The sequence below is a fragment of the Neodiprion lecontei genome, chromosome 2 (genome assembly GCF_021901455.1).
Source record: "Neodiprion lecontei isolate iyNeoLeco1 chromosome 2, iyNeoLeco1.1, whole genome shotgun sequence".
NCBI lineage: Eukaryota > Metazoa > Arthropoda > Insecta > Hymenoptera > Diprionidae > Neodiprion > Neodiprion lecontei.
The window spans coordinates 5,882,029-5,892,705 of NC_060261.1; the positions used below are offsets into that span (position 1 = coordinate 5,882,029).

Here is a 10,677-nt window from a genome sequence, read left to right on the forward strand (position 1 = left end):
AAACTCAATCTCAATAAACTTAACATAACCCATGGCCGCCGAATCTAACCTTAGAATACCGCGGGAATAATGACTTGTTAGATTGACACGTATTCTAAGGTTAGATTCGGCGGCCATGGGTTATGTTAAGTTTATTGAGATTGAGTTTGTTTCGCGCTCAACCGAATGTGGCGCTGTAGCTTTCTCTGTGTTGCCAACGTAACTATCTAGTGGAAAAAATTAGCCGTCTCAGATTCATTGTCTCCTAGTGTACCTTGTACTGTTGAATTTGTAAAACGTTGAGTAAAGCGGAATTCGGAGTAGATGAAAACGCGATAATTCATCATTCTCGGTGTAATTACACGTGTCGCAAGATGAATTTTAGCAACCTTTTTAGAACGTTTGATCGCTTTATAGGTATACTTGATAATTATGTATTTGCAGATTAGGAAAAAAATGAGGAAAGTAGAAACCGTGTTCGAATGGGATCATGTGTATGTGTAACAGGATTTTGAATCAGTTATCTGATCGTGTAATTTCGAATACAATGTACACAATTAGTTGTAGAATACCACGTATGGGTCTAATTACGTTTGCGTTGCCGCTATAACCTCTGACGTTTTCCAATTTTCGATTTTCACCGAACAAGAAAGTCTCGTCTCATACGCTGAACACTGTTTCACATTTATTTCCATAATTGAAGTATTTGATTATGCATGTGCTACTTGTCAATGGCTGAAATAAATTTACGGTTGAGACTCAATTGTGGCTATATTCAAAACAGTTATGTCCTATTTCAAGCTATTGTGTTATTTTTGAGTTCCACTCATTCGTTGCGAGATTTCGTTGAAGAAAAATATTTCGATTGTAAAATTTTATCCAATACGTTGGAGAGGCTGATTGCGAGCTCTACTTTCATCATTCTTGAGTTATTAATCTTTGCAGAAAATGTACAGAAGCCTGGAAATTGAAACAAGATTGGCAGTTTAATTCGAATAATATTTGTTCGCGCAGGTTAAAAATATATTTAATAATTATATATAAGTCTGAAAACGACAATCAATATTATACGTGTGTATTGAGGTATCTGGATATTGTGGAAACTTTCATTAAAAGTAAATAGTCGTACGTTTGCCGAGCGATGTATACCTAGATGTGCGTATGGTTTACATATAATTAAGGTTACTGTCAGTCTACCACGGGCGAATATATAAATTACTTTCTAAAATGCTTGTACGTATATTTATCGCAATAGAGTCTCCATACTTGTGCCTCTGCACTAATCACTGTATTACAAATCCTGATATAAATTGCATACCTAGTATATGTATAATAACATTAACCCTGCGGCATGTAAAATATCCGCAATATTCTATACAGCTGCACGACGCGATTATACAACGGTGAATTATATGGTATTACAAAGCTGAGGAAATGGAATTGAAAGAGGTCGTAGTTATCAACTCGACAACGACCTTGGGCTAGTTTCATATCGCTTGATTAGACGCTACACGCAGACTGAACTCGTGCGAAAGTCCACTTAGTCGCGTTACTTATATCTGTAAACGTATATTCACTAAGAGTATAGTCAAAGAATTGACCAGCGAAATTTAAGGTGCGTGGATTACGTAGGCTTCATATCAGCTCTGTGATAACCACGTACAGAAGGCTTTCTGCGATGTGTATCAATTTACATCTGTGTAATTGCTTTATTGAAATTCGTAATAAACGTTTACTTACTTACATGAGCTTGCATCGCGGTTGAGCAAGCTATTGGCATAGATAATTATGAATATTTCCCAATTCTTGCAATCATGTCGAATGAGAAAGTGTGTACACAAAGAATACGAAGAATGTAACCACTCGCTATCCTGCACGAGGGCCCTTCAAAAGTGCTTATAGAGTGGACTTTATTCTATCGGTAATCACTCGGCGAAAGATTTATAAGATGTCGGGATACTCAAGTAGAATCGATGTATCACCTTCGACGATATTCGTTTATCGCATTTTTAACTATTACGGAATGGCGGTTAGAAGAACTTCTGCTGGTTGCACAATGAGTTGAGAATGATGGAACGAAACCGATCAACGCTAGAAGCGATTTCTCTTGGAAAGAGTAAATGCGGTTAAGGATAATTTGATCGCTTCTGTTTAACATTAAAAATTGAATTCGTTCTGTAAAGATTAACGACGACGTTACTACGTGACTGATCTACTTCATTACAAATAAGTACCAACCAGTAAGAAGCTGAGCAATGCATAAAAGGGTAGGGAGTTTCAAAGAATCGTCCACGCATTGATGGTGTGAAAAAGATAATTTCGGTCGTTGGTATAATATTTAGCGTGGTGGAATGTCAACCCTTGGACCGGAGTTTTTCGTGGGGTATCGTCTCCGGGTTGGGGGATGTTTCGAACCCCTGCAGCTTAGCTGGGATAATAGATTTGGGGTCAGGGAAAACTCGCGGAGCACGTCCGTGGTCCGGTTTGACCACTGCTACTACCTGGGGCGAAAAATGAGCTCTCTCTCTGTCTCTCTTTCTCTCTCTGGTGGGGTTACGAGCTACAATGTTCCACCGAGTTGACCGCCTGCAGGGGGGTCGATCGATTCCATCATCCCCTGCTGCATGCCGCAGGACTCTATGGTGCCTCGCGTTAACGGGACACGTCAATTCGTTGCAGGGTAAGACCTGGGCAATAATTTTATCCACGCCCTTCGGAGGTGCAGGGGTGCCTCCTTTCTGCACCCGTGACAAAAGGATAAGGAAACAAGAAGAGTAAGATACGGAAAACACGGAATCGCGTGAGAGCGAGGAATGCACAAGTCCTTGTGCTGTATTACCTCGGGACATAATCTGCAGCTCGCTGAGCCGAGCTGCTTCACCAGCTAACCGTTGGGGAGGTCCGAGGGTGAGATTTTCGACGCGTCGCTAGACCGGCGTAGTTATGCTTTGTACATAATAAGTTACGTTGGGGTTGGTCGCGAACTGACCAGTACCGCAGAGCTTCCCTCTGAATGCAGGGTGTGAATGTATGATAGATAATTAATGCGTATGTACCGTTAAAGCTGTGCAGTCAAATAATCGGAATATTTAAAACCATCAGTCCAGCCGTGTCGGGTTTTTGAATCTCACTTAAGCCAACCATACGGTTCTGTGTAACGACGCATCGCGTGCTACGCGATACCTGTCATAAGTTTTCTTATTTTAATTCATTTTGTTTTATCTTTGTAGGTGTATGCATCGGAACATCTGGAAGTTACAAATTTTTACTAATGGATGTACTATAGGTTAGATGTTTGTTTGACAATTATAAAAACTTTGTACAAGCCTAGAGGTAATTATAGGATTTCTAATTGCTCATTAGCGACCGTTTGATCTGTTCTATTTGGATGCATGTAATACACGTGCCGGCAATCAACCGAGGACATGACTATTTACATCAGAGTTGACATACTATACCTCCATGCTTCCAAGAGATTGCGAGAGAAAATTCTCTGACCTATTTCTGGAATCACTCTCTGCGGTGTTACGCAAGCTACGAATAAGGCTGTGGCGTGGCCACGACTTCCGTGCAATCTAATCTGCAACGGCAAAAATGGATTAGGACGGTGTATGATTCGTCGAGCTGTTTACGCTTGTTTTACAGGACATGCAACAAGAGAACGGTTGATACTATGGAGAGGTACTCTTCACGGTATGAATTATGCTGTCAGTGAATTTGCCAGGGTAGACAAGAAGTCCATTTACTCAAATTTGACTGAAACAATATCGCATCGATTGCATTTAATGACAAACTTATCCATGCAGTTATGGACAACTCGGAAAGTGAAACGAGCGGAAGTAACAATCATCGTCTCTTTCAATTTTTGATTAGAAAAAATGCTGGCCCTTGTTTTGAGCATGATATTAGACTGACGTCATTTTTTGTGAATAATGATTTCTCGGGCTCACAAGTCGCTGTCATCAACCACAAAAAACTTACAGCGAAAACGCTAAGAAACGTCGCATTCTCGCTGCATGCTGTTAATCCTACGATATTACAGACGTAATTTTTGAATTTCAGCGGATCGAATTAATGACAAACGGGTTCCTGACTTAAGAGGGTGTCCTAGTCCATTTCGACGTTGACGTATATATCGCCAAATATCGAAGTCCATGTATCTGAAACGTGAGAAATGGCTTGACAGCTCCATTCTATACACAATCCTGAATAAAAACACTTCAATACAAATTCAATTGATGCTGGAATAAAGAAATGGCACGGACTCTACGAAATTGCAATACAAAAAAAAACAATGAACTAATATATATATATATATAAGTCCGTAAGGTGTGCACATAAAAATAAATAAAAAATATTACAATAATTGGTAGCGACCGCTAAATATTTTCCTACCTTCACCAGGTAGGCACCTTGAAAAAAAAACTTAAAAAATGAACCACTCTCTTGAAGACATATAAAAAATCCCGCATCGACTTTGGCCACTAGTAATCATTCCAGCAGGATTGAACATTCAAACAAGTTACATCTGAAGACTGTAACAAATTTTGAGCGTCACCTCGCAGGTTCTTCCGTGGTGTTGTGGTGTTTTTTAGTGCCAACCTGCCGAGAGTGCAATTTCGCCAGTTCTTCGTCACCAGGAAATAATATACTTATTCCTAATGGCGGAGGATTGGGTACATTTAAGTGTGATGAAATCCGCCGCCTCCGCTGTACGTAATACGCGTCTTCACGTGGCGAAGCGAAGCGGCGGTTTCGAAACAGTGTCAAACGGCAATGAGCGATGTGGACTTTCCGCGGTACTACAGTTAAGACGATCCGAGGTACGAGTCTTCTTCCCTCGCCTCTAACACATACCGCAAACACCTCATACACATCCAGAGGTCTTTTCAATTTATTTCTATCCACCTCTTGACACGGCACCGCGACTCGCGCGGGAACGAAACGCGGCTGCGGCCTCTTGAGCGCGTGCGGAGCGGATTGGTAGCCTCGTTTCCGAGCAAGAGTCCGGCACCTCTCCTCTTCTCTCCTCGAGCCGCTAATGAACTGTGCATCAGAGTCATCCATCCAGGCATCCCTCTTATAGCCTCTTCGCGTTACTAACTAGGGGTGCAACCTGTAATTCTGCGCCCCCTCGCACCTCCTGCGAGTTTCTGCTCCATTTCTTTCTTCCGTCGTTGTTTCTTGCGTGTACCATCACAAGCCAAGTCAGAAAGTGGAGATTTATTCCAAAAACTAGTCTCCGATTTATTTTCCGCACCCTTAAATCTAGCGAACGGGGTGAGCAGGTCAACCTCTACTGACCTACCTACCTGTGGACGTAAAATGGGATTTTTAATAACGAGTTACCGTACACGACTATTGTAACCTGAATTTAAAAATAGTTAGGCTAAGGTCTGACGGACAAGTTAGTCACATAGGTGTGTGTACGAAACATCCTCTCTGAATAACCAACCTTCTATGACCGATGGATAAGAGGCGTCAGTTCGTGAAAAATACGCGTAATGTAAACATATGCAAAAGCTTGATATTCATTAATGAATATTACTTGTTCTAATATGAACTCCTGTGAATCTTTATTGGGCCGATTAACCTCTCAGAGATACCACGCAACTATGTTTCGAAATTACATTTTATTATTTGTTTCAATTCAGTGGGAAGCGGTGTCGTAAGACATGAACGATTTTCATTCTGACACGCGTCATGCGGTTGTCTGCTTTCTGTTTCTCTTCAATCCATCGGTTATACCACGATTAAAATTAAAATCTAACAACGGATATTCTGATAATTAATTACCCTTTCGAATATAGAGTCGGCAGGAAATTTGTATCTTCCAAATAACTCCGGTTATTATTAATTCTCATCGCTTATAATACACATGATGTGCCTCCGTAGCAACGCGGGGTCAATGAGAGCTTTCATCGTTCGCCGTTCGTGATGTTGAAATAAACTTATAAACTGTTACAGGTACGGGTTTGCAAGCCAGCAGTTTTTCCCCTTTGGTTCACGTATAGCTCGTACTCTCTCTCTCTCTCTCTCTCTCTCTCTCTCTCTCTCTCTCTCTCTCTCTCTCTCTCTCTCTCTCTCTCTCTCTCTCTCTCTCTCTCTCTCTCTCTTGCTCTTTTCCGCGCCCGCGCAATCGCCAGCTCTTTCAGAGTCCTGCACCCTCTTTATCCATCCACCAATCCATCTCTCTCTCTCTCTCTCTCTCTTTCTCTCTGAGATGAGAGAGGGCGAGGAGGGGGCGCGAAAAAGCGCCCGGGGCTGCATAGTATTGATCCATACTCGTGGTTGACACATTTCCCGAAAGCTCGCTGCCTGCTCTACTTTCGAGTGAAATGGCGTAAAAACAACCCGAGAGACTGCCGTCGCGGCGCCGTTTTCAGGTCGATCGCGCGCTGGACTTGCTTTCGCTCTCTTTGTTCCCCCCTCACCGACGATATATATATATCAGGGAAGAATGAAAAAAAGATCGAACAAAAATCAACTATTTACGATATATGTATATCGCCGGGACTCGTAAACATATTTTCCAACCAATACAAGTTCTCAAAATACGGAAATCGATGATACGTCCGTTCTTTTATGTATTCGGCTTGGTGCTTATACACACGGTCTCAATCTATCGCTAGTTATCCTTATAAAGTTGCTTGATCGATCGATGCCTGCATACATAAACTGCTGTGGATCATTTTTGGTTTCAAGATTCGATGCGGTGATAAAGTAGATTCTTGTGGTAAATAAAGTGTGGACAAAACTAGGCCACTCGATCTATTATACTATGTAGTCGTTCAAAATATTTTCACTGCTACGAATGAAATTACTAGATAATATCGGAAAAAAACAAACAACACAAAAGGAATTGGGATGCAGGAGAAAAGGTAAAAAATCTGCTGTCAACGCTTCGGAATCTTGAAAGTGACCGTACACTCACCTACGCAAGAGAAAAGTTCGTATACAGATTCGAGATATCGAATTCTTTGATGTAAAAAAGGATGGAAACTCGGGGTATAAGTTTGGTATCAGGGTTCGTACGCTTTTCGGAATCTAAAATTTCCCAACTTTTCCAGGTATTTCAGCTTGGAAATAGAATTCTTCCAGTAACCTTTCGAGAAATATAAAGCTGACTAATGAAAATCTTTTTTTACACCTCAATACTAATACCTAACAAGTATCTTACTGTCTGACTGTAAATTTAAAAACAACAGGCTGCGATTTTCCGTAAGAAGAAACTAAGGGAGGTTTTCGTTATTGAGTGATGTAGATAGAATTTACGAAGTGGTACGCGACGAAACAAAATTTGAATTACCATTAATTTTTTTCTTAAGATCGATAGTACTTTGTACAAGAACGACTCTATTTCTCCGACAGACAAAAAATTCCCTGATTTTTTCCCTGTGCGCGCGAACCCTGAATATGCACAATTGATCGATGATTGATGATATTTAGTTCAGCGTTCGATCCGAGCGTAAATAGTAAGGGTGTATAAAAAATCTGTAAAGATGAATTCGGGCGTCCCGGTAGCTGGCTCCGTGTAGGCACGCATAATGATCGGACGGTTCGACGCGACGCGACGCCGGAACTTCACCTCGAGCTTGGGAATGCTGCCAAATGGGTCAGAGCTTGCGTAGGGTTGGTTGCGGGCCCGGGTCTGCGCGGATGTGAAGTAGGCAGGCACCGTGGGAGTCGGGTTTGATCAATACCGAAGCCCGCGTCGCGACGCCGCCCGCGCCCTGCAACCTGCCGGGCGCAAACATTGCGACTCGGCATGGTAACAGAAAACCGAAGGACTGAACACGCATCTTCCAGGCGCCTGAGAAATGCGTAAACGTCTTGAGGGGTTATACCTAGTCAGGAAACCGAAGAGAGCGATTTTTCAAGGATTTTACAAGAAGAGACATTTCAATTTATTAGTATAAAAATTTATGTATGTACGATCGTCGAGAACAGCTCTAAAAAAGGTGTATTGCGGTGAGCAAAATATCTCTAAACTGGATCATCCGAAATAATGAGACAAAAAAGATTTAGGTAATATAAGGTGTTGTCTGGTCTTTAAACGACGGAATAAGCAATATGTTAATTTTTAACAAAACGGCAGCTTCTCAGAAAAAAAATTTCGATTTTTCATAAAAATTTTCGGCTTAGTTTGTTCATAAAATGGAAAATATTTATCGGCGAAAAAAAACCTGCTATCAAGGAATGAATAATATATTCGAAAAGCTTGTGTAAAAATTTCGGTTCAGCTCATTCCGAGAAATTTCGCTTACCGACTTTGAAAACATAGTTTTCTGTACATATACTTGAATGTACGTAAATTACGAAAATGAAATGAAAAAAAAACGGTATTCGAAAAATTCTGGCTAGGTACAACCCCTTAAGCAATCTTGCTGACTCTGAGTTACTTTCGTTTCCACTATTCGCATCGATCGCGAAATCCCTGCAGTAATTTTCGAAAGAATAACATAGTGTCATAGGTTTTGTTGAGTACGTCACCTTTATGTAGAGATTAATGACCTAGATATGTACGAAAAAATTATTATCTCTGACATTCAGGACAAAACTGTTACTTATCAGTAGCTAAGATACGAAATGTTATGATTAAGCGTTTGAAATTTGAAAAAACCGCGCGCGGGAAATTTGAACGTCTACCGTTAGGGATTCCGAGTATTTGGACAAAGGGAATTCAGGGAATGCTCAAGGCTAGGAGTTCCTGATAGATTGGAGATCAATAGACTTGCGTGAGGCACACCTGCTTAAGTTCTCGAGCTTCCGTCGTTTAGTCGGTTATTTCAAATACAGAATTCGGACTGGGCGTGGGAAGAGTCACGTGCAAGCGTCTAAATGGCAGTACTCTGCACGTTCGCACCTAGCCTCGATCCACCTGGTGCCCCTGGTTACTCTGGATGACGGTGCCTGTTCGTCACAGTTGCAACTTTGCCAAGTAGTTTGGGCACGCCTAGAAATAGCACAAATAGTCAGTCTCCAGACTTTAGAGAGAGTTTCTTGTAAGAAGGAATTACGATTTGGTGCGCAGCGTTGGTCACGACTTAGAATGACGGGTTATGTTTTCCTGACTTACGCTCTTATATCACGTTTGTGGAAATGGAAAAGAGGCATAATGCTTCGTAATATGTATTTTCATGGGGTAGCTGAACCGTCTGTGGATTCCTATTTTGACTGAACAAGTGTTGTTACCAATTACAAGATAACGACTCTTTTTCCAGTTCGAATTTTATTCCAAAATGTGAACAAATTTGAAAGTAGCACATGTCCGATCATCAGGACCCGGGATAAATAGGCCAGGTCTGCCTATTGATGAAGCCGTAATGAGACAGGTGATGGAATTAAGAAACCAGTTAATTCGCGTTTGATGGTAGGCAGCTGCGCTAATTAGCGACACGCAGGTCTGATTTCCCAAATTACTTCTCAACTCTATTACATGTGAAAAATGATAATACCTGTAAAGCTTATGAATAACGCGTCTATACTGTAGGTGAATGAGCAATTGCGTATTATGCGTTTGAAAGATGTTTTCTCGTTTCTCAGTAGTGAAAATAAACGGGTTTTTTTCTCTTGTTAACAACTCACGAAATACATGTGCGTAACGTAAAACGTTCGATATCGTACAACACGAACAACAAAAGATATTTATCTTTGTCAACACCGAGTATAATCACAAAGTCAATATTTGACATAAGCACTCAAAATTCGGTCCTACACACATGCCTATGCCAGTCGACGTATGGCGCGGACACCCACTACTCGCCTGTTCATTCTGACGTTTGAAGTAAGGTTTCGCAAGTATGCTCACCGAGTTCTACCTACCTACTTTCTGGCTGAAAGATGTAAACTTTTGAATCAACGACCACGCCATTCCTGCCGGTAGATGCACCTCCCTCACACTGTAATCATGCAGAGGCATTTACTGTGTTTTAATCAGCTCGTTACGTCACACGCCGAGTTATAACGATGATGAAGAACCGGAATGTGAGATGGTATCAGAAGCCATTCGGAGTCTGAAATCCCACCATCGGAAATGAACACATTTCAAGAGGGACAAAACACTCGGTCCGACTGGTTGTTAACATTTGGTTAACACGATGGTTGGGGGCGCAATTAGTAGCTCGTAAATTTGCTAATGGATGTAATCGAATTTGGGCTTAACTTGGATCGACTAGAAGTAAATTATACCGATTAGTTATCACGTGGAGTAATACGGCGAGTAGTGATCAGCAGCCCAGGGAGCCCCATTAGACACTCCAAACTACTTCGGCAGGCTCTGGCACCCGGCTACCACGTAAGCTCGATGCTTAGGCAAGTGCTGCAAGTTTGCCTTGGATCGTTGAACCGTTACTTGTATTCCTACTCCGCAAGGTCTTTCAGCCGGGTTTCCGTTATCCGAAAGAGTTAGAATTTGACTACACCGAAGTCGATGGTGAATTTTCTCCAACTTGTACAATTCCATCTTGTTCCTTCTCATTCTCATCCTCGCTTTCGACTCGCCCACTTTACTCCTTCTGTTCCTCACTCTTTGCCAAGTTCAATCGTGCGCAGCCAAGTAGAATAATATATACTCATCCTAGGTATGGCCGCATCCTTCCACGCCATTTCGTACTGAATTCATACGTTTGGTGTTATCAATCGATACAAGTCCGAGTGCAGTTCGAACTCCCTCGGCCCCACGTGCCAGTTATATCG

The 10,677-nt window shown here is 41.7% G+C and overlaps 2 long non-coding RNA genes across 2 annotated transcripts; both read right to left on the bottom strand.

Annotated features, from left to right (window-relative positions):
* Positions 1 to 3,448: 3,448 nt before the first annotated feature.
* Positions 3,449 to 4,878, bottom strand: LOC124292765. Its single transcript, XR_006902672.1, has 3 exons — positions 4,538 to 4,878; positions 3,961 to 4,139; positions 3,449 to 3,559 (listed from the first exon to the last, which is right to left on the bottom strand). It is a non-coding gene; the product is annotated as an uncharacterized LOC124292765 (long non-coding RNA).
* A 12-nt stretch (positions 4,879 to 4,890) lies between these two features.
* On the bottom strand, positions 4,891 to 10,360 carry LOC124292763. The gene is made up of 4 exons (XR_006902670.1): positions 10,171 to 10,360; positions 9,805 to 9,881; positions 8,729 to 8,935; positions 4,891 to 5,291 (listed from the first exon to the last, which is right to left on the bottom strand). It is a non-coding gene; the product is annotated as an uncharacterized LOC124292763 (long non-coding RNA).
* Positions 10,361 to 10,677: the final 317 nt, after the last annotated feature.